This window comes from Arvicanthis niloticus, chromosome 25, assembly GCF_011762505.2.
Source record: "Arvicanthis niloticus isolate mArvNil1 chromosome 25, mArvNil1.pat.X, whole genome shotgun sequence".
Taxonomy (NCBI): domain Eukaryota; kingdom Metazoa; phylum Chordata; class Mammalia; order Rodentia; family Muridae; genus Arvicanthis; species Arvicanthis niloticus.
This window is the reverse complement of record NC_133433.1, coordinates 40,472,087-40,495,445: the sequence shown is the minus strand read 5'-3', so window position 1 is coordinate 40,495,445 and position 23,359 is coordinate 40,472,087. Positions and strand designations below refer to the sequence as shown.

Here is a 23,359-nt window from a genome sequence, read left to right as displayed (position 1 = left end):
TTTATTCCACTTACACGAACTTTTAATTCATGTGTTCTTAACAGTTGTGCTTGGATTGTTCATGAGAATTTCCTAAGACATTAAAAAAAAGCTAGGCATCATCTCAAGTTATTTCCATGTAAATTATGGTTTTTTTTTTACAGCGCACATACATGTTAAGCAAGTATCAAACAAAAGAAAAAAAAATTAAGCCAAAACCAAAAAGCTATTAAAAAAATAAGAAAGCTAAATACCTGGGATTTTGAGTTTTGTTTACAGCCGTGCTTTGTTTACAGCTTGTGTGTGCACATGGAGCAGGGAACACCAAGCTATTCATTTCTACTGCATCTTTAGGTTTACGTTTGTTCTCAGGTTGCCTAAAACATTTAAATACAAAGAAAACATGTAGCAAAAAGAAGGAAAGCAAGTAGCAAGAAACTCTACAAATAATGGATGTGAACTGGTTCTTCCCTTAGAGTCAACTGGGTCAAAAACTTTGTCCAGGGACCATTGGTAAAGGGTGTGCGTGTGGAGACACAAGATGTTAGCCGGCCTCCATCCACGGGATGTTTATACCACAGTCTCACAAGTGGCCAAAACCTTAAAGTACACTGTAATCATCTCTTTTGTTCCCTACCAACATAAAACCAATGGGCTGGTGGTTTTCTTTGCTTAGACACGAAAGCAGTTTTAACACTGGTCCTTCCAAAGCCGTAATGTACCAAGAGTGCTGTGCTAAACGTGTATAACTCCCGCAAAAATTCCACATCTGCATATTGGTGAAAATGAATATGTCCTGAAAGTCAACTGGCCAAATTCCTTAAAGTCAGCTGCCCCTGCCCTTCCTTGAGGAAGACACACACACACACACACACACGCACACACACACACACACACACACACACACACATCCCATAGCCCTCTCTGATTCTTCAGGAAGGCTCTACTCTCTCTACCTGCTAAGGATGCGTCTGAGAAGAAAACTAAAGCCCCCTGCCCTCAAAGAGTATCTGTGTGGAAGTCACAAAGTCTAGCCTATTAACTACACTCACAAATGGTTGCCATCAGAAACCATCCCCTAACTAGTTTTGTGGTCTGTTCTCTATTAGAAGACAAGGACATGCAATGAACAACTGAAGCGAGTCAGGAAGGACAGCAGTCCTAAGATCTTAGATGGAGGCCCAGCTGTTGTGCCCCATGGGCAGTGAAGGGATTGACCTGAGATTGACCTGGCTGTTATCTGGTGAGAAAGAGCCTGCAAGGACCCAGGTAGTCACTGGGGAAGAGTGACCACTTCTGAGTGAGGTTTGCCCCTGTGTGACCCTGGAACTCTTCGGAGCTTTAAGGTTTTGCTGCCCAGTTTTGGGACTTTACACTGGCAAGTGACCCCTAAGCATGTTGACGTTTGAGAAGTCACTGGGCTGGACTTTTTAACCAAGTGTAGAGGCGGCTCCACTCCCAGGCTACAATGATAATCTTTGGTGATTTCTTCTTGTCAATGGAGCAGGCATTTGGAATGGAACACAAGAGCCTTTAGTCCCGGGGAAAGGTCTGTAGTTAAAAAGCATAGTCATTGCTGTGAAATTAATTTTCCCTTTTAGAAAGAGATAACAGGCCTGGAGAGATGTCTCAGTGGCTAACAGTACTTGCTGCCCTTGCAGAGAACCTAGTTCAGTTCCCAGCACCTACTCAGCAACTCAGCCACCTGTAACTCCAGTTTCAGGAGATCAAGTCATCTTCTTCTACCCATGGGCATTGTATACATGTGGTGCACAGGCACGCATGCAGGAACACACACACTCTCTCTCTCTCTCTCTCTCTCTCTCTCTCTCTCTCTCTCTCACTCACACACACACACACACACACACACAGAGAGAGAATAAAAGTAATAAGAAAAATCTCTTAAAATATGAATGTAAAAAAATGAATTTCCAAGGAGTTATTTTGACATAGAATCCTTTTTTCTTGTTTTTCTACAGCAGAATCTTGCCATGTAGCTTAACTGAACTAATTCATGATTAATTCTCCTGCCTCATTCTCCAGTGTGCTAGGTATATATATAGTACCATGTTTTGCTACATATAATCTGTTAAACTGTCCTAATTTCAAAAAATAATATCATATGTATGGGTTTTCTGTCTTCATGTATGTCTGTGCACCACATGCATGCATGCAGTGCCCACAGCAGCCAAAACAGGCATCAAATCCCCTGGAATTGGAGTGAACTGGTATGTGGGTGCTGATACTCAAACCCCAGTCATCTGAAAAACAGCCAGGGCGCTCACCTGCTAAGCATCTCTCTAATCCCCTTTCCTTTTTGAAACAAACTCTTACTCCATTGCCCATGCAGGTCTCATTCTCTTGAGAATTAAACAAAAGCCAACAGGTCTGACTCAGCTGTGTCACTTTATAAATTACCAGCTGTGTTTTTAATGTCTGAAGAAAAGTTCTTTGCATGGGAAAGAATATTTCAAGATCTTTGTTTATTTACTTGTTTTGAACAATTAAAGGACTGGTTTTGTTGAGTTCAGCTTGCACACCGTGTTACTTTGTGTCTCTGATGGTGTTTTTACATTGTCTCCTTTGCTTGCTCTTTGATTAATGCTCAGTTATATCATGTTTAATATCACTTACAAGCTTAACTATATTAGCTCAGACTATTTAAAGTAATTAACCAGCTGTTCACGGAGGATCAGGACTCCAAGCACTGGGACACTGATAAGTTCTATGCCAGCTTTGACTACAGTGTCCAATCCTACTCAAAAATCAAAACAAAAATTTAAGAAAGAAAAATATAAAATTTAACATTTTAAATATTTACTCTCTAACCTGTTATCTTAGGTTTTTATTGCTGTGAAGAGACACCATGACCAAGGCAACTCTTATAAAAGGACAGTCTTTAATTGGGGCTGGCTTACACGTTCAGAGATTCAGTCCATTATCATCATGGTGGGAAGCATGTTAGTGTACAGGTAGACATGATGCTGGAGGAGCAGAGAGCTCTACACCTGGAACTGAAGGTGGCCAGGAGGAGGCTGGAATTTCTGAGTACAGAAGTGCTCTTACAGTGCTGTGTCTACTCCAATAAGGCCACACCTCCTAATACTGCCATTCCCCAAGGGCCAAGCATTCAAACACATGAGTCTATGGGGACAAATGTATTCAAACCACCACACCTGTCTAAAGCTGTCTTGAAAAATCTAACAAAATCTTCTACATTCAACATTTAACCCTAAATTAACTTAATATGAATCAAGTTTTGAAATAATTCTAGAAAAATACTGCTATTGCCAAATATGCCCATTAATTTGAAAATTTAGAGAAAACAGACAATATAACCTTAGAAAATAAAACCTACCAAATGCAAATAGAGGGGAAAGGAGCATTTATATAGCAACTAGAGAATAAATAAGGAGTTACAGTTTTTCCCCCAAAAGAAAGTGGCAGAAATGGTATTTTTCTGGAAAGTTCTGCAATATATCCAAGTAACATGAATCCAATAGGAGAAGAGCTTATTGGTAAAGCCTGTGTGAGACTCTGAGTTCATTCCTATGAATACACACAAACAAACAGACGTGCGCGCACACACACATACACACACACACACACACACACACACACACACACGGTAAAGGAGGGAAACAAAATCAGATGCATGGACCCAAATTATTAAAAATTCTTCCAGTAAACAACCCCAGGAGATTTTACCATGCTGGGAATCTTTGATGCTAAAACAGAAAAGTAAAAGCCAGGTGTAAGGTTACATGATTGTAAGTGGAAGCTGAGGCAGGAGAATCTAAAATTCAAACCCAGTCTGGGCAGCATAGCAAGATTAAGGCCAACAAAGGTTACATAGTAACACCCTGCCTCAGACAAAAAAAAAAAAAAAGGAGAAAAATAATAAGGTAGGGAAAAGCCATGAACATTTTGATGTGATTCAATAAAACATGCACATGTAAAGCAAAGTACAACAATGGTTTAAGAAAAAAAAAGAATCATGACCTCATGATCACATTCCAGCTCTTCCTAGGACCCAAAGCTGATCTTGTTAGATTAAAAGGGGGAAATGTTACAGTTGTCTCAAAGGACAAAAAACGCTGGAAAAAATATAAACATCCATTAATAATTTAATCAAAACAAAAACAAAATCTCTTTAAGTAAGATTATAAGGGACATTTATTGACCTAATAAACCCTACAATGGGTGGAGAAATAGCCAGAAGATCCCTTTGCACATCAGGAAGAAAAGATGAGGGCTGTGTTTTCCGAGGCTAAGCACCCTTGGAAGGGTGACAGAACAGCCAGCCAAAGGAACATAAGCCTAAGAACTAAAAACATTGTTCTGCAGGGCTTGAACCATCGACAGAGTAGGCACTATGGGTCTGGGTCCTTCAGAGATTCACCAGTCTGATTCAAGTTTTGCTTTCAGTAAATAAGAGGCTTTTTATTAAAAGTAGACTGACCAGGACCAGCTCAGAGAGAATTCTCTAGATAAGGCCCAGGCTATTGTTAACTAAAGGATTATATATGCAAAACCTACCAAGTTACAATTTTGGAAGCCAAAGTGTCTCATATTCAGTCTGGGTGCAGGCAAGTCTTGATTTTGTGACATGTCCAGCAGGTGCCTCAGCCACACAAGGAAGCAGGCATTCTGTACAAAGGCAGTACTTAGCAGGTAGCCTGTTTTATCTTGTGACCCATCAATTTGTAGGAATAGCTGAGGCACTGAAATATTTTGCAATAATCAGCAATTTTTTTTTAACAGTAGCTCAACTGCATCAGGAAGTGGTCCATCACAGGTTACCTGACAGGGTACATTTGAGATAGAGTAATTTCCTCATAGCTTATACAAGCTAAAAACAATATTGTTTTTACAAGCCTAGCACAGTAAATTTGTCCTCTAAACATCATGTTCACCATCACAAAGGCAGCCCTGTTAGGTTATTCAGCGATGTCAGACCAATGTGGTAATTTGAGATATTTTTTCTCTTGGTATGGGAACAAATCCCTTTAAGGTGTAATTAGAAAGAAAAGAAAGAAGGCTGGCACAAACAAAATGATACCCGGGGAAATAACAATCACAAGAAATTCAAACCTTTTACGAAAAAAATTACATTTTTCCTTACAGTAAAACATTGGTATAGATATACATGCACAATTTGTTAATATTTTCAGTGGAACAAACAAACAATATGTATCTCAACTTTTTCTCACATTTTTGAAAAAGCATCTCTATACTTTTGAAAGTAGGTCAAAGGGCTGCTCAAGGGACCAGAGATGGATCAGTGGTTAAAGTGCTTGTTGTTTAATCATGGCTGGAGTTCAGATCTCAGGACACATTGAACACATATACCTCTGTAACTGCAGCTCCAATTGAATTCTTCCTATTGGTTTCTAGGGAGGAGTTCAGGGCTTGTGTTACTGCTAGGATTGTAACTGAAGGAGTGATGTATCTTTCTCAGTGGATCCTATTGACATTGGTGGGATTTTATTTATTCTCTTAGGGCAAGGTATTGATCCTTGGTGAACTGGTACCAGTTTCGTAAATTTCCTCCAGTACTGAAACACTGAGCCATCCCACCCTTCATTTGGGCATTCTCCAGCCTGCTGAGCCATCTACAGGCTGTGCAGTTTCTCCAGGGTCCCAGGTTTTTGAGCTGTCACCCTTGCTGGGTGGGCTTTGATGATGCAGCTGTCTTTGAGTCATCTCTGCTCCTGTAAGTAACTCCTCACCCATGTTCCTATAAGTAACCACAATAAAACTTATTGGTTCACCAACTAGGACTTTGGTGGTATGGGCACTTTGGTCTGCCCTGGGTTCCTTATCTATGGAAGAAAAAAGTTTTGTCACACAACAGTACCTATTAGGTTTTATAACTGTAAAATTCTATTTATTCTTTGTAATTAGCAAGCATATTGTGAGAAGATATTTGAAGAGCACTCATATTTTGTTTTGTATAGTTTATCATGATGGGACAGTTTCATAAATGACAGATGTACTAGTCAGGACCAGCTGAGCTATGCTGAGATGATTTAGGTAACTCTGTGCTCTACTGAAGGGAACGGAGATATCAATTCATCAAAGTTTCCACTCAGGCAAGAGAGCACTCTGAAATCTTGGACGCCGTTGAGGTTGGGGAGGACTTCCACCCTCCAGAAACGTTGATTTGCGTTCTTTCAGGTGACATTATAGCCAGCTGTGGAACCTTGAAGGCTGTGGCTAGGGCCAACCCCAAGTTAGACGTCACTCGTGTGGTGACCTCCGATGTGTTAGCTGCTAGGGTTAGGCCTGGTATCTTAACAATGATTAACTAGGACAATTAGTTAATTTGAAAATTTGGCTATTTAGCTGGTTACAGCGAAATACTTCTGAGGAAGTATTTTTAGAACTCCTTAGAGTTTTCCAGAGTAGACCCTGGTGAACCGCCAACATCTGACAACATCTGAATACACCAATTGGTTTCTGATATTGACAGCTTGATTATTTCCATTCTTTGACCGACCCTGACGTGCAAAGTCCACTCCGTTCATAAAGAAGAGCTCTACTGAGGCTAATAGGTTCCCGGCCTTGGACCAACCGTCTACTTGAAGACGTGACTCTTTAGACATCAGGCTGAACAACCCATGAGTACCACCCCAGAGCCAGGCATATGGTTGCTTTTGCTTGGAAATCCGAAAGGCAGTACTATACTGGAGCTAATGCCCTCAAAAAAGCGATCCAAGCAGTTCTCCACATGGCAGCCTAAACAGCCCGAGGTGGAGATGAAGCCTGAAGCTTCAGGAAAAGCTCGAAAATGGAAATACCAGGAGGAAAGTGGGACAGAGACGGAGTCTGAAGCTTTGGAACAAGGTCCACAAAGGAAATGAAAGGATAAAACAGAGATAGTATTTAAAGAACCCTGCAAGGAGCATCAAGACCTAGGGCTTCAGAGAGACCAGCTGGGCAAGGATCAGGTACAGAAACCCCAGGAAGAGAGTCCAAGACAACTAAAATCCCCAGAGTGTACCAAAGGTCCTCCAGAGCAGGCTGTAACTGAGAGGAAGCCTGCTGATGGTTGCAAGAGTTGCAAATGACCCTATTCTGTCATGGAGAAAAATGAACAAAGCCCCCAAAAGGAAAAGTATTGAAGGTTACTGCAATACCTTCAGTGCAACCATCTTGTGAGTTTAGACCCACACAGGCCTCATGCAATCCTTATGAACACCTGGAAGATCAAAGGGGGTGTGACAGGGCACAGTCATGGATCAGAAACAATACAGAGAGATCCAGAACCATCTACAGGTGTTGCCATAAATAAGTATATTTTATCAGACAAGAGAGAGAAGAGGTGTTCAGATAAGAAATATTTTATACAAAAGAAAGGTGGTAGAAACCATGAAGGAAGAAGGGGAACACCTTCTCTAATCATCCTGGATAGTGGAGGCTGCAGTAGGTTACTCCCCAACAAGATGGCAGTACTTGCGGCAGAGAAAAAAAAAAAGCCTCTCACAAACCAAGAAAAGGGCAGAGAACTGGGTCAAATCCTTGACATTTCAGAGGACATGGAGAAGAAATTTTAAAATGCATTAGGTCCAGGACCCCAAGAGGAAATCAATCCTAAGAGACGGATTCAAGTTGCAAAACCCCTGGGGAGATATCCAGATCCTCGAGAATGGTCAGTGGTCCAAGAATGAGGTCATCAATTTCTACATGAACCTTCTGGTAGAGAGAAATGAAAAGCAAGGCTACCCAGCTCTTCATGTGTTTAGCACTTTCTTTTACTCCAAGCTAAAGCATAGCCATTACAGTTCTATGAAAAGATGGATTCGAGGGATCACTCTCTTTGAAAAAGAACTTATCTTGGTGTCTATTCACGGGAAGGTACATTGGAGCCTGATTTGAGAAAGTATACTTCAATTCAATGGGACAGACAGGGAAGACTATCTGTGAGACCATCTTCCAATATTTACAAAATGAGAGCAAGACTCGAAGGAACATCGAGCTGGACCCTCTGGAGTGGAAACTATACAGCATGTCCGCAGAGGAGATTCCTCAGCAACTGTAGGAAGCCGCCGTTAGCAGTGGCTATACATTTGCATTTCCAAGATGGCACTGGCCGCGTGTCTTCTCCAGATGTAAACAATTATCTGCGCAGTTGCTAGGCTGATAGGCGTGCCAAAGTCACTGCCAATCCCGAGGCATAATATTGGGTGGTGAGCGAACAGCCAATCAGAAGTGAATACGTCACTCTAGACTGTACTTAAGCCGGACCCCTTCCTCAGCTCTGCCCTTCCGCGCCTCTCCTCGTTTCCCCACGTGTGTGAGAAAGATTAAAAAGCCTCGTTTTGCAGTAACTACCTGATCTCTGCGTCTCGTGCTTTCTTCCCCACGGATGCAAGGCTCAGGGGGGGCGCGTTAGAAGCAACTGAATGGGAGTGACTGTGGCATGTTCGCCTGTAAATATGCGGATTACATCGCTAGAGACCAACCTGTCACCTTCTCTCAGCAGCTGAGCTGTAGAGTGGTAACAATGGACAAATGTATTGATGCACATGGGGACACTTGTCGTTGAAGCTGCTCTGCATTACTGTAAAGGGAACTCAGGGAGGTCCACTGCTCACTGCTGCCACAGACTGAGACTGACACTGGGAAAGGAAACAGTATCTTCATAGTTTTGCTCAGATGTAGGGAGAGAAAATGTCTCAATTCTCTTTTATCTATAGCAAAGAGACGATGTATAGAAAAGTCTACACAGAGTTGGGGGAATGGCTCAGTGGTAAAGTACCTGCCAGTAAGTGTGAGGATCCAAGTTTCACCAAGAATCCCATTAAGATAAACCATGATGGGTGGCCATGAGAAGGAAGAGACTGGGTTATTTATGGCAGAGTGGTTTTCCATCTCAGCTCTTTCCTCCAGCTCTTTCCTGTCACCTTCTCTCAGCAGCACATGCCCATCTTCAGGAAGAGGATGGTATGGGAAATCCTGCACAGTCACTTACTGTAACAACACCCACCTGACTGCTGTGGTCACCAGTGGGCCCTGTACTTTTCCATCGATGCTTCTATTATACCTCAAGTAGGATGAGTTGAAGAGATTTAAAACAGATACTGAGCTGTTTGACCAGATGAAGCCCACTCTCTTCAATATAGTCCTAACATGGGATATCCAACTGCTGCCCTAATGCCATCTCTAGGATGCATGCAACTACTGCAGGCTTAGACACTGCTGCTGTCCAACCCACAGGAGACCACATGTTCAAGAAACCCTGATATAACACTGGATTTAGTCAATGAATTGCTGTTTTTGTTTTATTTTTTGTTTGTTTTGTTTTGTTGGGGTTTTTTGTGTTCTGTTTTTTTGTTTTTGTTTGTGGTTTTGGTTTCATTTTTTTGTTTTGTTGTTTTTTGTGTTTTGTTATTTTTTTGTGTTTTTTTGTTTTGTTTTTTGTTGTTTTTGTTTGTTGTTTTTTGTTTGTGTTTTGTTGTTTGTTGTTTGTTGTGTTTTTGTTTTTGTTTGTGTTTTTGGTTTTTTGTGGGTTTTTGTTTTCCATTGTTTGTTTTTTGTTTTTTTCTGTTTGTGGTTTTGGTTTTGTGTTTTGTTTTTTGCTTGAGCTTTTGTTTTGTTTTATTTTTGTCTTCCTGACCCCACCCCAGTGATTCTTTTCCTTAACTCACTTGCAGACCTTGGCTGTTGTCATTTTCCAATCCTCTACTCCTTGTTTGAACTGTCTATTTCTGAAAGGAATTCCCATCCTGGTGCCTCCTGGTGGATGCAGGAAGAGGCAGACGCTGTTCACTAGCATCTCTGATGCTGGAGTTAGATGCTCTTAAATTGAAGTTTGGGGTAGTAGTGGTAGTTTGTTTTGTTTTTATTGTTTTTTGTTTTGTTTTTGCTTTTTCCTTTGTTGTTGTTTAAGCTTGAAAATAGAAAAAGAAATGAAAATGAGTTGCATAGACCAGTGCTGTTCTGAACCACAGGACTCCACAGGATGTAGAACTGTGGCCAAACTACTGGCTGGACCCCAGGACTATTAAGAACAGCACCATGGTCATTTACAGTCCCATCTTTTCCCAGACCTGCCTTAGTTTTGGAAGTTGATTTGAAATAACTATAATGGCAAATGTCCATTTTTATCTCAGGTCGCACTGAAAACAAACCCTTTCTAGGACTGTATTGAATTGTTTTTTGTTGTTGTTGTTGTTTTGTTTTTGAAATGTTCTATTCAATTAAAAATTTAGTTCTTAAAAATTTTGGTATATATAAAGATGAAATTGAGATTTTTGTTTTTCTCATTAGATTAACATTCCCACTGTGGAAGTTGGGGATTTGGTATTTAGGGGTGATACTACCAGTTATAAAATAACCTATTTTAGCCGGGCAGTGGGGGCACACGCCTTTAATCCCAGCACTTGGGAGGCAGAGGCAGGCGGATTTCTGAGTTGGAGGCCAGCCTGTTCTACAGAGTGAGTTCCAGGACAGCCAGGACTACACAGAGAAACCCTGTCTCGAAAAACAAAAACAAAAACAAAAACAAAAACAAACAAAAAAAACCCACCCCAAAACAACAAACAAAAAACGCTATTTTACATGTGATAGTTTGTATTTAACTTTTCTATTCATTATCTTATGGTTGTGTTTATGCAATTTTTACTTAATAAAGTTTAAAGTTATTTAAACACTTTGCAAGTTCTGGTATCTCTTGTTTCTTTTATGGCATAGTCATAAAACCTGGATTGTGAGGTGAAACCTGAAAAGCAGGTGTTGAAGGCATGACTCACCAGCTTAAGCCTTAGATACATTGTGCATATCAGTGATTGTTACTCTGTTCTGAGCCTCTGCAATGGAGTTAGAGCATTCCAGAGAGCATCCACTCCTTTATCTTGGGTTGCAGAGGGAAAATATACATTGAGCAGTGTCCAGCTGAGCTGTAGAGTGGTAACAATGGACAAATGTATTGATGCACATGGGGACACTTGTCATTGAAGCTGCTCTGCATGTAAATGGGAACTCAGGGAGGTCCACTGCTCACTGCTGCCACAGACTGAGACTGACACTGGGAAAGGAAACAGTATCTTCATAGTTTTGCTCAGATGTAGGGAGAGAAAATGTCTCAATTCTCTTTTATCTATAGCAAAGAGACGATGTATAGAAAAGTCTACACAGAGTTGGGGGAATGGCTCAGTGGTAAAGTACCTGCCAGTAAGTGTGAGGATCCAAGTTTCACCAAGAACCCCATTAAGATAAACCATGATGGGTGGCCATGAGAAGGAAGAGACTGGGTTATTTATGGCAGAGTGGTTTTCCATCTCAGCTCTTTCCTCCAGCCTTCCTCCTTCCTCCAGAGTTAGGTTGTTTCCTAATCAGCCGTCTTTGCTTTTTATGCAAGTGGAAGTCTCTAATCGACTCTTGAGGACAGAAGATCCTAGAAATCCTTCTGAGGGCCTTCTGAACCGTGTTATCATCCAATATCAGTGGTATCCATTTTCAAAGGCTTAATGTGTACACTTTCCCAAAGAGCACCATATGAGCTGGAGAGATGGTTGAAAAACCTGAAGCTTGGTGTTAGATGGGAGAGCTTACCCATTTATGATGTATGATTCCATGTGTTTAGTTCTTAGCACCTGCAAAAGACAGAAAAATAAGACTTTGGAGTGGTAACATATACATATTGAAGGAAGTTTTCTTCAATGTCAAACTGGTAATCCATAAAAACTACAAACTAAAGTCTAATCAAGAAAAAAAAAGGCATGTCAGTAAACAAATCATCTAATATATAAGCACTTAATAACAAAAAAGAAGTAAGGCTACAAATGGAGGTGCAGTAGCTGGAGAGATGGCTCAGCAGTTAAGAACACTGAATGCTTTTCCAGAGGACATGGGTTCAATTCCCAGCACCCACATGGCAGTTTACAGATGTCTGTACCTCTAGTTACATGGGATCTAACACCCTGACACAGACATACATACTGGCTAAACACAAATCAATGCTCATAAAATAAAAATAAAATTACAATTAAACAAAGAGCTGATCATTATAAAATATTTAGAAACCAGTTATCAAAAAAAACAACAGAATAAATGTGTGTCTACACAAAACAGCATACATTGCAGAGGTTTGAGCCAAGTTTAAAACTAAAATGAGGAAATTACAAAGAGGAAGAAAAGCCCAGGAGCTTCTAAAACAGAATAATGCATCAGAAATTACAAGGAAGATAGAGTGGTACATTTGGTGCTGTTTAGACATTTAAAATTGATGTGTATCAAAAGGCAAGCACTAAGCCTTGCAGTGGTGGCTCACACCTTTAGTCCCGCCAGAGGCTAGCCTGTTATACAGAGTGAGTTTCAGGGCAGTAAGAGCTATACAGGGAGACTCTGTCTAGAAAAATATACAACAAAACCCCCAAAACCAAAAGACATGCAACTAAAAAGCAAACAATATCAAAATTCATAGGAATTGTGACTGAAAAAATCTCTATGGTCATACAGTGAGGATAGAGAGCCCATAGAAGTCAATGAAATGCTAAGGCCCTCCCCTCCCCGAGAAAATGAACAAAACCACACAATTTACATGTAATATGCAGATAGTCAATAAGCATGGGAAAAATATAAACAAAACCAGAAGAAAGCAATGCTTTTCACCCTATACACAGATAAACGTTCTCAAACAATTAAAGAAAACCCTGTAGATTTATTTTCTGTTGAAGTGTTTTGGATGCATGTATGTATGTGTACCACTTGGATAACTACTATCCCCAGAAGTCAGAAGAGGGTGCGGGATCCCTTGGAACTGGGATTATGGGTAGCTGCCATCTGGTCCCCAGGTTCTGGGAACCAAACCTCTATCCAGTGTAAGAGCCCCAAAGTGATCTTAACTGTTGAGCCAACTCTCCAACCTCCCCCACCCCAAGTAAAAAATTTTAAAGAGTGCACTTGAAAATGCTGAGCTAAGGGACTGGAGATCTAGCCTAGTGGTAACATGTTGGGCCTTGGACGAGGCAACTCCATTTAACCTTCAATCACATAGCACAGGTAGAGGTCTCCATCTCCAGATATTTAAATATTAATGAGTTATCTAAAGGCCAGGGGCGTAGCTAATTAAGTTATTCCCTCCCCTCTTCCCCCTCCCTATAAAAGTCCGGCTCCCCTGGCTTTTGGCGGGGAAGCGCATACCATCTATACCCACTCACCATGCCATGAACAATAAAGCTTTGGAAAACCGGACTCCACGTGTGGCCTGGTCTCCCTGCCAGATTCCCAGCTTTTGGAACCCTGGATTCTTGCCGATGCAGCCGCTGGCCCGCCCACCAACAGCTGCGTGAATGTGGGACCCTCCACGGTGGAGACCCCACTGCCGGACTCCCTCCCTCCCTGCCCCCGCCGCGAGATTTTGTCCCCACAGTAACATGCTTGCCTAGCATGCAAAGAGCCCTGGGATTGATCCTCAGTACTCATGAACCAGGCATGGGTGTGCACTCTTAAAAATCCAGCCCTGAGAAGGCAGGGGCTGGGAGATCACAAGTTCAAGACAATCCTCAGCTACACAGTAAGTCTGAAGCTAACCTGAGATACAGGTGTATGAGGCTCTCTTGAGCTTTTTCATCGACAACAATACTGCTATGAGCCCACAGATCTGAAGTCAGTAGTGCCAGAAGCTGGAAGACATGAAGGATATTTTTACAGAAAGCATAAATGGCCCAACTGTGTTCTGATACCACAGAATAATTTAAATTGAGGTTATTTCTCATACCCCGTGTTTCCAATGCCATTAACACTCTACTAGAGCACTAGAGGTGTCTAATATTTAAGATCCTATTTATACTGCATGCAAATGGCAGAGAAAGAACATCTGGATTATTGGACTGAAGGACCCTTGTTCATAACACATCCTCGTGAGTCAAAAAGCTGTCAGGGTATTCCAAAAACCAAGAAATATCTGGAAACTTGCTGATGTCTCTATTCCCACAAAAAGTCCCAGTGAGCTTCTCCATTGAAACCAAAGACTGCAATGCTATTAGTAGCAAGGTCTGTGATAAACAGCACCAAGGTCTGGCAGCTTGAGACCCATGGATGGGTACCTTTGGTGGGTCACAAATCTGTAGCCGAAAATGTTCGTGGATGTTCCACTCCACAGGGAGTGTAGGACTTTGAAAGGCAGCCTGGTTTTTGGTTGAGCACAGGCTGGAAACCCCAGTAACCCCAGGTGATCCTGAGGGATGTCAGGCATTTCACCAAGCTCCCAGACTCCAGGTTCTGGACGTGAGACTGCAGCCCTCCATAGATTTGTGTCCTTCAGTCATGTAAGGGCACCGCCTCTACTAGCCCCTCCACAGGCAGAGAATGTCACCACAGGCCACATAGCCTCAAGACAGATCCATATTAATGAGGTACCTAAAGGCCAGAAGGGCTGAGCCAATTAAGCTTTCCTTCCCAGACACTCCTCCCTGCAAAAGGTATTTAACCTCAGGCCCACCTTGAGAAAACAGGGTACGGTTTTCTCATCTACTTTCTGTCATGACAATAAACATCTCAAAACCATGGACTGCTTCTTTTCATCAGGATCCACCATGGAGAACAACGGAACAGGCCCTTGCCTAAAGAGGTGTATCTAATCTTCTGCAGAAGACCCAGCCACAGTGACCACCAACCCAAGCAAGCTGCCCCGGACCAACCCAAAACAAGCCCAACGACCAAGCCAAGGACTTCCTCCCCCGCAGGACTCAGCCAGAGATTCTCTTCTTTTTTCCCTAGGCCCTGGGCCAGTCCAGCCCTCGGAACCTCACTCTGTTTTCAGCTCTACTGAGGTTCCCAGCGGCAACTGGGTGCCTAAGAGCCTGAGAACCGGACGGTCCCTGGCCACCTTACAGATCCGGGGACCCCAGAGCCAGCTCCTGCTGGTCCCCAGAACCTCAGACTGTGCTCCTCCACCCCCGGAGAGCTGCACTAGCAGTGACTTAACTTCCCTCGCGTCCTGCCTCCACAGCAGCCCTAGCCCCGTGGCAAGGCAGACGCGGGATCCCCCCATTTAACCCAACAAGAAAGCATATAGCAGACAGCCAAATTCAGTAAGATGATGAAGTTTTCAAACTGGTTGTACTGCAGATGGCTCTGTTCTTTCACAGGACGTCTCTTCATGTTCACGTGGGGTGTCATTTGAAGTAGCTGGCCTTCAGTAAAGGCAATGTAGTCTTTGCAAGAGCAAAATGGGCCTGCCAGTGTAGCCATGATGTTCCAGTTATGATTTCCATGTTCCAAGAAGCTTGGCAGGAGCCTCTGCAATGGACTCAGTCCCTCATCCTTTTGGAATATTCCATCATGAGTTTTGCTAAGGCAAAGTCTGGCAGTGATCATTAGTGGGCCTGAAAAACCAGCACACTGCCGGCCATCAGTGGATAAAGTGTTTACCCTGTAAGCATGAGGACTTGAGTTCAGATCCTTAGCATTTGTGTGAGAAGCCAGGTATGGCAGCCATGCCTGCAGTCTCAGGATTGGGAGGCAGAGATAGGTCAGACATCCTGTCAGTCAGTGAGCTCCGGTTCAATGCACAAGGCATACCAACATAGACTCAGGCCCACACACAAGAAATAAAAGTAAATAAATCTTTAGAAACAAAAAGCAAGATGAAAGCTCCAAAGGGGAACAATTACATGTCTTGTAAAAGAACTTATTTGAAAGCAGGACATGGTGGCCTCTGCCTCTAATGCCAGCACCCAAAACAAAACAGAAGGAAACCGGGCTGCAGAGATGGCCTAGCAGTTAAGGGCACTTGCTGCTCCTCCAGAGGATCCAGGTTCAGTTCCCAGCACCTACATGATGACTCACCACTGTCTTAACTCCAGTCCAAGAGGATCTGATGCACTCTTCTGGACTCTGTGTGCAAAAACACATACAGCGAGAAAACACTCAGAAACATTAAAAACACGAATTTAAAAATATGAAGCAGGCTCAGAGGAGATGGCTCAGCAGTATTCATTTTTTGTTTGTTTGTTTTTGTTTTTCAAGACAGGGTTTCTCTGTGTAGCCCTGGCTGTCCTGGAACTCACTCTGTAGACCAGGCTGGCCTCGAACTCAGAAATCCACCTGCCTCTGACTCCCAAGTGCTGGGATTAAAGGCGTGCACTACCACTGCCCGGCAGCAGTATTCATTCTTAACTGTATATTTTTGTGCAGTTTTACTATATGTAATTAAAATGTTCTACTGTAGATATCTATTCCTTTGCAACAAGGAACAAATATTACAAAAACGACTCTGCAAATTACTATTTATTATCTATCTTGCGCTTGGTCAAACAACTTCGCCAAAATACATTCTCTGTTTCCTGAATAGAGCACAAATATGCTTTCACACACAGGGAAGTGAGTACAATCTTCTTGCACATACCGATCAATACTCTCTACCATGCTCCACTGAGGATATGCCATACGCACTGTATGGGTTCCTTGGGAAGAAAGCAAGGTCTGCAGCAGATTTTGCTTACACAAACATGCCTTAAGTGCTATGTTTACTACAGCTCAACATCAAAGTCATAACTGGATTCAAGGTTTGCACGCTCTAACTTTCAAGCAGCAGTAGCCTGAAACTGATACATGCCGGCACTAGACATACTTTGCTCTACAAGGAATCTGAATGCTCGGCTCTGCCTCAGTGAGAGTTTTGTCACTGTCTGACATTTGGAGCAACATTACTGTAGGACCTTTGAAATCAAAATGCCAAACTGACATAATAGATAGGTGCTGGTTAAAACAAGGGATGAACTGCAAGATGACCAGAAGCTGTGTAGTTAGCATATTACAGTTAGACCAGAGGCTGATGTAGTTAGCATATTACAGTTAGACCACTCAGACCTACTGGGACTTAGGCGGACTAAGGGGACTGCCAATCCTTCTTTCCTTTATTAAAATTCTCTGTGCGCTGGGCAGTGGTGGAGCACGCCTTTAATCCCAGCACTTGGGAGGCAGAGGCAGGTGGATTTCTGAGTTCGAGGCTAGCCTGGTCTACAGAGTGAGTTCCAGGACAGCCAGGGCTACACAGAGAAACCCTGTCATGAACAAACAAAATAAATAAATAAGTAAATAAATAATACTTATGCATATTCCTTGCCTTTAAAATTTGCAGTTCCCATCATGTACCTGACACCATGACACATCAGCATCCTGACCCCATCAGTGTAGAAAAAGGAACTAAACCCTATTTTGGAAAATCCCCAACCCACTTCTGGATTTCCCATCTTTCCTTCACTTAAACTCACAATTTACACCTGTTAAAGTTTTCCCATAAGGTGAGCTATACAAAATCCTAAGATGCAACTCATTCAAGAAACTTCAAACAGCCAGGAGTGGGAGGTGCATACCTTTAATCCCAATACTTGGGAAACAAAAGCAGGCAGGTCTCTATATTCAAGGCCATCCTGGTCTATCTACAGAGCAAGTTCCAGGACAGCCAAGGTTACATGGAGAAGGCCTGGCTTGAAACACCTCCCTCGATCAAAAAGAAAACTGTTCCACCTTTGGAGTTGGAACTCTTGTCTTGTAACAAGGTTCACCCAAGTTCTTTACTTTTTTTTTTTTTTTTGGTCTCTGAAGTTGTTCTTTGATGGAGACAGGAAATACTGGGAAGAGACTCTGCCTGGTTTCTAATTTTGTGGTCTTCCCAGCTGACCCCCACACATATACCATCTACAGGAAGTCCTTGAAAGTACAGGGGCTAAAATGAAACAGTGAAGACAGCAATCTACAAAAGATACATATAGTCTGTTTTGCTCTGAAATGTGTATTTTTGAGGATTTTTTTTTGGTTTGAGACAGGGTTTTTTTATGTATGCTCCTGTCCTGGAGCTTACTTATGTAGACCAGGCTGGCCTCTAACTCAGAGATCTGCCAGACTCTATCTTGTGAGTGCTGGGATTAAAGATGTGCACCATGACCACTTGGCTGAGTTTTTTCTTTTTAAATATGTTCATTTTTATTTCATATGCAATGATGTTTGTTTGTGTGAGGGTGTTGGATACCCTGGAACTGCAGTAACAGACAGTTGTGAGCTGCCATGCAATTGCTGGGAATTGAACATGGAAGAAAGGCTAAGGTTCTTAACCACTGAATCACCTCTCCAGCCCTGAAATGTGTATTTTAATAATGGAATTAGTGTAAACAGAAGACTGTCCTTATATCAAAGCTGTGTTGGTTCATAAGTCATTATCCCTAGATAAAAGGAGATGAAACAGAATTCCAGCCTTCAGCAAGAAACAGAAAACTTTCAGCTTGGTTACTGCACCACCGGCACACATAGGTTCATCCTTATCCTCGAGGAAACCAGCAATACTTACCTACTTCCAGCTGAATCCGAGCTCAACTCCCAGCACTCACACTCAGCACATGCTCCTAAGCCTCCAGGGATCCCCACTCAGCTGTGCCTAAGGTGCTCTGAGGGCACCATTTTCTCCCCATTGGTGTCACCAGAGGCCCTGTTTCTATCCAATTATTCTTGTGTGAATTCGGGATCTGGTTGGAGCAGCTAGCAGCTCTTAACTCTAGGGACTTCCTAAGACATCTCCTATTGACCATGTAGTTTGTACTAGTATTTTGGTTACAAAGTTATGTATCTTGAGAAAGTAGGCTCCTGCCAACATTTTTTAAAACTATTAATAATCATTATTATAATGATCATCTATTAGTTCAGTGTTATTTATAATAATTATCATAAGAATTATTTATTATTTACAAATAATAATAATAATGATAGTTATTATTATTCTTATTATTGTCAGGGCCTTACTATGTAGCCCTGTCTGGCCTGGAACTCACAGAAATTCACCTCCATTTGTCTCTCAAGAGCTGGGATTATAGGCGAGCATCAACATGCCTAGAAGCAATTCTCTGTGCTACTCAATAGCTGCTTGATGAGATCCTTTTATGTTATGTCACTATTTTGGAAGGAGGGATCAATTTATTTTGTCTAGCTCAAAACTGAAATTCTAGAACATATGTAAAGTACTTATAGAAAACACCTAACAGGGTCCTACCACAGTGATAATAGAGTGAACAGCTTGGTAACCAATTCAGATTTAATGGAAACATTATGAAATCTGTCAAGAATAGAGCTTTTCTCTCTGAATATCCTTTTAACTTAAAAACATCAAACTGACAACCTATGGTAATTCATGGCTCAACACTGGTCAATAATTTCTCAGCAATTACAGAAATGACCAAACACAACCACTGATAATGTTTTCTGCCAGTGTGAATGTGAGTGGTCAGAGAATGTTAGCATTTTGAAAACCTTTTGTTAGCTGGTGAGTCTGACATCCTATCAATCAATACTTAGTAGCTGTTGGTGTTAATGAGATTTTAAGTTTTTATTGAATGAAATATGGCAACGCATGGAAGGACTGCACAAATCAATGAAGCAGTATTTTCCAGAAGACTTATACAAGATGCTGGAGAGATAGCGTAGCCGTTAAGATCACTAGCTGCTCATCCAGAGGACCTGGCTTCAATTCCTGGAACTGACATGGTAGTCCACAAGCATCTCTAATTCTACTTCCCGGGCACCCAAATGCCCTCTTCTGGCATTCTGTGCACTGCACACACATAGTGAATAGATGTACATGAGGCAAAACCACCTATATACAAAAAAAATATAAAAAAGTTTTTAAAAGACCACTACATGTTTAAGAACGTTAAAATTGTGTGCATCCTTTAAATGTGAGTCATTCAGATGCAGATATAACCAGACCTGCAAGCTCACTGGAGGGGTTATCACTGACTGGAATTCACTTTGAGAAACTATCACTCCCAAATAAAAATGTTCTAAAACTGCACTTTCCCCTTTGATAAGGGTTTTTCATTTCATTAGTTCTAATTATGTGCATTTGTGCAAGCCTGTGTGTGGGTACGTGTATGCTCATGCTGCTACTCAAAAAGGCCCGAGGTACTGGGGTGACCTGTATCTGGAGTGACAGGAGGTTGTAAGCCACCTGTCATGGGGACCAGAAATGACCTCTGATCCTCTGCAAGAGCAGCATGGCTTTTCATTGCTGAGCCATCATCTCTCCAGTTTCCTTGTTTGCTTTTTGAGACAGGGTCTTTACTATGTAGATCAGGCTGGCTTTATTCATTCTAAAACAACCTTTACACTAGTGTGCTATAAAATAGTATGAGATAGATGTTAGAATATAATTTTTTCTAATGATTTACTTATTTTTATTTTATGTGCATTGGTGTTTTGCCTGCATGTACATCTGTGTGAGGGTGGTACTGGTACCCTGGTACTGAAATGTCAAACACTGGTGAGCTGTCCTGTGGGTGCTGGGAACTTAAATTGGATCCTTTGGAAGAGCAATCATTCTTTTTAACTGCTGAGCCACCCCAGATTATAATTTCTTATATTACCACAATTAAAATAGCCTCAAGTCTTATTGCATAAACTTCTGCTGGTAGACCAAGTGATACTGATTGCACTCAGGAAAGTGAGGACAGCTTTTTTGTTTTTGTTTCTTAAACTTAAAAACCCACTCTTATTCGTTTGTTGCATGTGCACCTTCGTTTCGTGTGTGTCTGTGTGTGTGTGTGTGTGTGTGTGTGTGTGTGTGTACACATGAGGCATAGATCTAAGGTGGAGGCAGAGCGACAGCTTATTGGAGACTTTACTTCCTCTACGTGGATTCTGAAACCAAACTCAGAAGAGCCTTGGTTGCAGGCACCTTTACCAGACTATTTTGCCAGCCCCACTTTCTCCTCTTTTACTTCCTAATTTGGTAGGTATATTGCCTAAAAAGGAACGGAACCAAACCCCTAGAAGATTTGGTGCCATAGGTTCTCCAGCTGTCTTGAGGGCAACATTCACAGCCCATCACTTTTTTGAAATACAACCTTTCTATCATCTACCACACCACTTTGAAAATAAAGAGCATTTTCAACATTTCCCATCAGAACCATCCTAGCCTCACCACAAACATTAGGGCTCCCATATCTCTCTGCTTTACCACTACCTCACTGCAACATCTCATTATGCCTTCCATTCCCTCCACCCAAGGTGAGACTCTATGTGGGTGCTGAGAAGAAAACCCAGCGTCTTTGCGACAACAAGTGCTCTTAACCAACTCTCCATCCGCCTCCCACACTAGGGTCCACACCTTCCAAATCCCACTGGGAGACTTCAACTCTGACCCCTTGAGCCCCTGCGAGTTTCCGGAGCTCGGCTGGGTGGGTGGGAATGTGGTGCACTTGGGGAGGTATCCATCCCCAACGCTTTAATCCACGCCTGCGGGGAGGCTTCGGAAAGCAGCACCTACAGCTCCGCCCTCCCCAGCCTCCCCTAAGAGCAACTAGCCTTGGCAAAAAGACAAATGCTTGGGCACTGGCCTCAGACAGGGAGCACTAATGTGGCAGTTCTAAGCCCAGGCCCAAGCTGACAACTGAATACCGGGCTCCGCCTCCCGCACGTTTTTTAAGTTTATCCTTCAGGATATTGCGCCACACCAGAGTAACAAGCCCCGCCCTCAGACGGTTGCTCCTCGCCCGGACTCCGCCTTCTGCGCGCCTAAGTTCCTCCCTCGTCCTGTTGCTCCACACTCGGACTCTGCCTCTCGGGCTCCAAGTCCCTCCATCATCCTTGCTGTAAACCAGGACTCTGCTTTCCGGGCTCCCAAGCTCCGCCCTCAGCTTAATTAGTACAGACCTGCTCCGCCTCCATCATGTCTAAGATCCGCCCTCATTTCGGTTTCTTCTCTCCAGGCTCCGCCTCGGGCGCCAAGCCCCGCCCTCCGTCTGTTTCTCCACATCTAGGCTCTGCCTTCAGTGCCCCTAAGCTCCGCCCTCAGCCTGTGGCTTCTCACCGAGTCCCCGCCTTCCACGTGCGGCGGCTCCTCTCGCAGCGCTCACCGGTCGGGCCGGCTGTCCCACAGTTGCAGGCGACCTGCAGTGTATTTCACAGGGTAGGGGTGGGAAGCCGCTGGCTCCGGGCAACGGGGATAAGCCGGCGCAGAAGCAGAGTCGCATTTCGGAGCGTCCACTCGCAATGCGACCCCTCACACACGGAGCCCATAGTCCAGGGCAGAGGAGCCCAGGGCGGCCTGGAGAGGCTGTAGGCGCGGACGGAATGGCGGCGGGCTCTCTCAGCCCCAGGAAGGCACTTCGAGAGGCGCGGAGCGGAGCGGAACCCCTTTCCCAGACATTAGAGTCGCCTCCCCCCTCCGGCGACCGTTAGCCGTCGCCTCCTGAAGGATCGATTTGGGATTCTCGGTAACGTGGCCTTAGGCACCGTTTGTCTAGGGCACGTGGGTTGTGGCCTTAGAACGTAGTCCTCTGGGCCACTGAGTTGTCCACGGGGCACCCCGGACATGACTTTTCTTGTGCTCGGTGCTGGGGCCTGGGCGGGATCCCATCCACAGGCAGTGCCAGCAACATGCCATATGCAGCAAGCACCAAGGCAGAGCCACAAGGCTGCAGCTGTCTTCTTTCAGGCACCCCAGTTTTGTGCTGAACCTCAGGAGGCTTTCTTTTGTCAGGACCATGCAAAGAGCTGGACAGCAGCCATTCATTCAAGGAGCTCCCAAAACTAAGGGTGGTGTGGATTATATTTAGTCCCCGTCTCCAAGGGTTTAGTAAGATAACTTAAAACACCTTTGAAATGACAAAAGTTAAGACATCATTTTACTTAGATTTGCCTCCTACCGTTATAATTTTAAGCTCCCTCATAAATCCTACTGACATTTTCCTATCTCTGGATTTTTTCATTCATTTACCCATTTCTTTTCATCCCGGCCAGGCTCTTTCCTCACTCCCTTCAGTACTACAATACAACTACTTAATCCTTAGAGGATGTGCAGCAAACTAGGTGACTAGACGCCTGCAGGAGAGCCTATTAAAAGATTTCAGGTTTTGGGTATCCAGGTAACTCACCCATGAAAACTCAGGTTTTTTTCTTCTTTTAAATTTTAATTTTATGTATATTGGGGTCTGTATGCACTCTTGGAACAGGCGTTACAGTTATGAGCTGCCGTGTGGGTGCTGGGATTTGAACCTGGGCCCTCTGGAAGAACAGCCAGTGCTCTTGAGCCACCTCTCCAGCCCCTGGATTATTTTCAAGACATTTCTCATCTGTGCCTTAAAGACTAATAGAATACTAATTATAAGTATATCTTAAAGGACACCCCCCCCCCAGAAGAAAGGTTTATCACATAAGGAAACCATAGTCTAAAGGTAATTAAAACATTTTAAATTTATGCAAAAGAGGCTCATGTGTCTGAAAGTTTTCATTTGCTGCAACATTGTGTTTGAGAAATTTTGGAGGATTTCAGATTTGTCAAGATTAGGGCTCTTTAAGCCTTTTGGTTTTCTAATTTTTGTTTTCTTTGGAGGTTTTTCTAGGTTTACCTTCTATTAATTCCAGATCTGGAAGGGGGTGT

The 23,359-nt window shown here is 43.0% G+C and overlaps 1 long non-coding RNA gene and 1 pseudogene across 1 annotated transcript; one reads left to right on the top strand and one right to left on the bottom strand.

Annotated features, from left to right (window-relative positions):
* Positions 1 to 4,200: 4,200 nt before the first annotated feature.
* On the top strand, positions 4,201 to 9,605 carry LOC143438665 (sentrin-specific protease 2-like; annotated as a pseudogene).
* On the bottom strand, positions 9,253 to 22,192 carry LOC143438666 (uncharacterized). Its single transcript, XR_013107373.1, has 4 exons — positions 21,788 to 22,192; positions 15,778 to 15,825; positions 13,519 to 13,610; positions 9,253 to 11,579 (listed from the first exon to the last, which is right to left on the bottom strand). It is a non-coding gene; the product is annotated as an uncharacterized LOC143438666 (long non-coding RNA).
* Positions 22,193 to 23,359: the final 1,167 nt, after the last annotated feature.